This window comes from Glycine max, chromosome 17 (genome assembly GCF_000004515.6).
Source record: "Glycine max cultivar Williams 82 chromosome 17, Glycine_max_v4.0, whole genome shotgun sequence".
Lineage (NCBI taxonomy): Eukaryota > Viridiplantae > Streptophyta > Magnoliopsida > Fabales > Fabaceae > Glycine > Glycine max.
Genome location: NC_038253.2, coordinates 23,230,702 through 23,236,701, shown reverse-complemented (window position 1 = coordinate 23,236,701; position 6,000 = coordinate 23,230,702). Strand labels below are relative to the sequence as shown.

Below are 6,000 nucleotides of genomic sequence, written 5' to 3'. Positions count from 1 at the left end.
TACAAGGTGCTGTCAAGATTACAGTAACATGAAGCATCTAGTGTTCAATGTTGAATGCTGAAACTTTTGTTGTTCTGTCCTACTTATCAAGTTTAATAAGCTAGGTGATACATGCCTCAAAATATTTCTTATATTAAATTGTGGACTTGTTAATACTTAGTTTTGCAAGAACTAAGCATATACGATAGTCAAAGGAAAGAGAAGCTTTAGTTGTTACTATTTTCAATGAATTTGGACTTGTATGTTTAGGTGCTGAATTTTATGCAGTGGTGCATTATGTTGTTTTTCATTTTTCATCTTCTTTGCTTATAACAAACGAAGTATTTGCTTCTGGTTTATTTTTTTTCCCATTCAATGTTTCTTGTACACATATCTAACTTAGCTTTCTTTTTGAAATCTCCAGGATCTAGGGTTTTCTAAATTTCTAGAAAGTTATAATATGAAGATCGAACAAACCGAATATGAAGAAATTGTGAGTAGATTTATTAATAAGAATGTTGAAATTGCCTGTACATTTTTTCAGAGAATATTTCACTAAATTGAATTTAAGCCTGTGATGTGCCATCATTTTCTTCTATTTTCTAAACCCTTTTTGCACCATTTTAATTACTGATTGGTCTTAATTGTCAATTAATTAGGCAGTTTTATTATTTGGTCTCATTTAGCTAATTTGATGTTTTTAATCTAATTTTAGGAATTAATGAAACATTGGGCTTAATCCGGATTTTGGTTGTGGACTTGAAGAGGGCAAATAAAGCAGCGCTTACCTTAGTTAATTTTTAATTAGGAAATTTCGCAATTTTATTTTATGTGGTTCAGTGTTTATTTCGTTTTGGGCTAGAGTATTGTAATAGGGCCCAGTGACTTTGAGTGAATCTTTTTAAATAGCAGCCTTGGGATTCGTGCAGGGCATTTTGTTAGACTATTATTCAGAGCTTAGGGTTTATGGTTTTGAAGTTTTTCTATTCTAATGCTACTGTTTCGTTCTTAATGCAATTTTCGATTTCCTGCTCCTAATTACAATTTCGTTCTTGTTTCTTCTTCTACTTTCATTTACGTTTCTGTTTTCATTTTCGTTTCTATCTCATTTACATTTCTGTTCATCTACGTTTCTGTTTCTTTACGTTTCTGCTTCATGTTTCATTTACGTTTTCTGTTTGAATCTATGGAAGGCTAAATATTCTGGTGTTGTTTCCTTCTGAGGATGAAGCCCAACTCTCTTTGAGGTTTCGTTTATAATGTGGTTCCCTGGCAGTTTTCCTTTCACCAGTTAACCCAAATTCGTGAACATTAATCAGTGCACGCTTCGTGTTCGATTAATTGCCTTTGAGCCTAACTTGCGTTCATGCTTAATGGACGAAGGGCTAACTGGTGTATGTGGTGCTTAATCACGTATTGACAACCCTAAGTTGATTTTCGCTTAGTAAATTGAAATAGGGTTGGATTAAGTGGTTAACTGTTAGGGACGAATTCTCCATAACCCATGATAAGAGAATGGCTTCTGAATCAGAGGAAACAACCCATTTTTAATATTATTAGTTTCGTATTCCAGTTTCCTTGTTCTGCTCCTTAAATCACAAAACAAACAAACCCCCCCAATCGTTACTGTTACTGCAAGTATATTATGAACAATTGGTTTATCATTGCTCGTTGGGAAACGACCTAGGATCACATCCTAGTTACTGCATTATCATGTTTATTTGATTCGGGTACGGCCCCGATCAAATTTGGCACCGTTGCCGGGGAGCAGTGTCCAAAGGTTCATAATAACTAGCTAGTGTTGTGTGTTTAATTCATTCGTGTTTTAAGTTTAATTGTTAGTATTGTGTTAGTATGCGTGTTAGTGTTGTTTAGTGTCCTGGTATTTTGTTTAGTGTGTGTTATGTTTCAGTTTTCCTATTAAGCGCTTCCCCTGTTTCAATTTTGGGTGTTTTGCTGTGAATAGTGTTTTGCGACGGACTTAGCAACCACTTTTGCTTGCGGCAAAACAGAGTAGTAGTAGGAATCAAGTAGAGACGGATTTTAGCGACCACCCATGCTGAATTATTGGAGATTTTTTGTTTTAGTAGCTAGGGTTGTTATTTTTGGCTGAATTTTTTTGTGGTAACTTCTTTTAATCTATATTTTGTGGGAAAAATAGCTAGAGCCTTTAGTTTGGTCAGATTTGAAAGTTCCAAAAAAGTAGCAAATTTTGTGTTTGTGGAAACTTCAAACGGCCATAACTTTTGCTCCGGTTATCAGAATCGCAATTATTATATATGTATTTGGGGTAGAAAAAAATTTCCTACGCCATGGCAGCTTGCCATAGGCTGACTGAGGTCTCCATCATCCAAAAATAGTGATTCTATCAAAAGTTTTTTATTTTTCAAGTTTTATTCACTTATTTTTCTTAACCTACCATTTTTAGCTTCCATAGTAAGACTTTGAATTTTTGCCTGAAATTTTTTGTGCTATCTTCTCATCATTTTATAAGGTTTCTCACAAAATTTCAAGTCATTTGGATATCATTTGAGGGTAGCTGTAGTTCAAACCTGGACCTTTATTTACATGACAAGGCAACTAGTTGTGCATGCTGAATGTAGTGTATGACTAGAGGCAATCCATCTGACTTACAACCCTTTGATCCTGAGATAGATAGGACATTTCATAGATTAGTTAGGCATCATTTTATACCTTTTGATCATCCTGAGCATTCCATTACTGGTGAATCTGTGCATTCTGTTATTGGTGATTTTGAACATCCTGATTTGGAGCATTATAATTTTGAGCATTCTGATTCTGAGCATTCTGATTTTGAACATTCTGAGAACATGGCACAACCTCCACCCCGTGAGAGGACTCTAAGGGAAATGGCTGCACCAGATTTCACCTACGAAAGCTTGTGCATCCAATACCCTGATGAGGATGTCCCATATGTTCTTAAAACTGGACTGATTCATTTGCTTCCAAAGTTTCATGGCCTTAGAGGTGAAGACCCGCACAAACATTTGAAGGAATTTCATATTGTATGCTCCACCATGAAACCCCCAGATGTCCAAGAGGACCACATATTTCTGAAGGCTTTCCTTCATTCTTTAGAGGGAGTGGCAAATGACTGTATGTATTACCTTGCTCCAAGGTCCATCACGAGCTGGGATGACCTTAAGAGAGTATTCTTAAGAAAAAAATTTCCCTGCTTCCAGGACCACAAGCATCAGGAAGGATATCTCAGGTATTAGACAACTCAGTGGAGAGAGCATGTGTGAATACTAGGAGAGATTTATAAAACTATGTGCCAGTTGCCCTCACCATCAGATTTCCGAGCAGCTGCTTCTCCAATATTTTTATGAAGGACTCAGTAATATGGAGAGAAGTATGATAGATGCTGCCAGTGGTGGCGCCCTTGGAGACATGACTCCTGCTGAAGCCAGAAATTTAATTGAGAAGATGGCTTCCAACTCCCAACAGTTTAGCGCCAGAAATAATGCTATAGTCATTAGAGGAGTGCATGAGGTAGCTACAAACTCAGCTGCATCATCTGAAACTAAGAAGCTTGAAGGCAAACTGGATGCATTGGTTAACTTGGTAACCCAGCTGGCCTTGAACCAGAAATCTGTACCTGTCGCAAGGGTCTGTGGTTTGTGCTCCTCTGCTGACCACCATACAAACCTTTGCCCTTCCATGCAGCAACCTGGAGCAATTGAGCAGCCCGAAGCTTATGCTGCAAATATTTACAATAGACCTCCTCAACCTCAGCAGCAAAATCAACCACAGCAGAACAATTATGACCTCTCCAGCAACAGATACAACCCTGGATGGAGGAATCACCCTAATCTCAAATGGTCTAGCCCTCAGCAACAACAACAACAGCCTGCTCCTTCCTTCCAAAATGCTGCTAGCCCAAGAAGACCATACATTCCTCCACCAATCCAACAACAGCAACAACCCCAGAAACAGCCAACAATTGAGGCCCCTCCACAACCTTCCCTCGAAGAACTTGCGAGGCAAATGACTATGCAGAACATGCAGTTTCAACAAGAGACCAGAGCTTCCATTCAGAGCTTGACTAATCAGATGTGACAATTAGCTACACAATTGAATCAACAACAGTCCCAGAATTCTGACAAGCTACCTTCTCAAGTTGTCCAAAATCCCAAAAATGTCAGTGCCATTTCATTGAGGTCGGGAAAGCAGTGTCAAGGACCTCAACCCATAGCACCTTCCTCATCTGCAAATGAACCTGCCAAACTTCACTCTACTCCAGAAAAAGGTGATGACAAAAATTTACCTAACAATTTCTGTGTAGGTGAATCTTCTTCCACTGGTAATTCTGATTTGCAGAAGCAGCACATTCCCCCTCTTCCATTCCCTCCAAGAGTAGTTTCCAACAAAAAAATGGAAGAGGCAGAGAAAGAGATCTTGGAAACATTCAGAAAAGTAGAGGTAAACATACCTCTGCTGGATGCAATAAAGCAAATTCCAAGATATGCTAAATTCTTGAAGGAGCTGTGCACTAATAAGCGGAAGCTTAAGGGAAGTGAACGAATTAGCATGGGCAGAAATGTCTCCGCATTGATTGGTAAATCTATTCCCCAAATTCCTGAAAAATGTAAAGATCCAGGTACATTCAGCATACCTTATATTATAGGGAATAGTAAGTTTGACAGTGCCATGCTAGATTTAGGAGCTTCTGTTAGTGTTATGCCTCTGTCTATTTTTAATTCTCTATCTCTAGGTCCCTTGTAGTCAACTAATGTGGTAATTCATTTAGCTAATAGAAGTGTTGCCTATCCTGTTGGTTTCATAGAAGAAGTCTTAGTTAGAGTTGGTGAACTGATTTTCCCTGTTGATTTTTATATTTTGAATATGGAAGATGGATTTTCTCAAGGATCAGTTCCCATCATTCTAGGCAGACCCTTTATGAAAACTGCTAGAACTAAGATAGATGTTTATGCAGGCACACTATCCATGGTGTTTGGTGATATAACTGTGCATTTTAATATTTTGGATGCTATGAAATACCCATCTGAAGATCTTTCTGTATTTCGTGCTGAAATAATTGACCATGTTGTTGATGAATACAAGACTGATCTTTACTCTAATCTGCATGCCTCTCACTCTTCATGCATTGAGTCTGAAATTGTACTTGATCATATGTCTGAATTTGATGCTGAAAGTGACTCTGAAAGTGATATTGATTGCATGTCTGGTGGTGGTGTTTTACCTCTTGAGATTGATTTTATAGAGTCAGATAGGACTAACCATGTTTCAGGAAGTACACATACCTCTAACTTTCTTTATGAGGTACAAGCTGAGAAACCATCTCCTTCTACCACTATCCAGCCGACCACACCAGAATTGAAGCCTCTGCCATCAAATTTAAAATACGCTTACTTGGATGATAGCAAAAGTTTTCTAGTGATTATATCTGCCTCCCTTACTGATGAGCAAGAGGAGAAGTTGTTGTCTGTTCTCAAGAAGCATAAGAAGGCTATAGGCTGGACCCTGGTGGACATTCCTGGTATTAGCCCATCCACATGTATGCATCGAATAAATTTAGAGGATGGAGCTAAACCAGTAAGACAGCCACAGAGAAGACTCAACCCGGTGATTCTTGATGTAGTGAAGAAGGAGATAACCAAGCTTTTGCAAGCTGGAATCATTTATCTTATCTCCGACAGCCAATGGGTGAGTCCCGTCCAGGTAGTCCCGAAGAAGACTGGCCTCACAGTGATAAAAAATGAGAAGGAGGAGCTGATTCCTACTCGGGTGCAGAACAGTTGGAGAGTCTGCATTGACTATAGGAGGCTGAACCAAGTTACCAAAAAGGACCATTTTCCCCTGCCATTCATTGACCAGATGCTTGAGCGCCTGGCAGGTAAATCTCACTACTGTTTCCTTGATGGTTTTTCTGGTTATATGCAAATTTCTATTGCTCCTCAGGATCAGGAAAAGACCACATTCACCTGCCCCTTCGGCACTTTTGCCTATAGGAGGATGCCTTTCGGCCTGTGCAATTCC

General features: G+C 38.8%; 1 non-coding gene across 1 annotated transcript; it reads right to left on the bottom strand.

Annotated features, from left to right (window-relative positions):
- Positions 1-3,189: 3,189 nt before the first annotated feature.
- LOC113000041 (small nucleolar RNA R71) lies at positions 3,190-3,296 on the bottom strand. The gene has a single exon (XR_003265312.1). It is a non-coding gene; the product is annotated as a small nucleolar RNA R71 (small nucleolar RNA).
- Between the last annotated feature and the right edge of the window lie 2,704 nt (positions 3,297-6,000).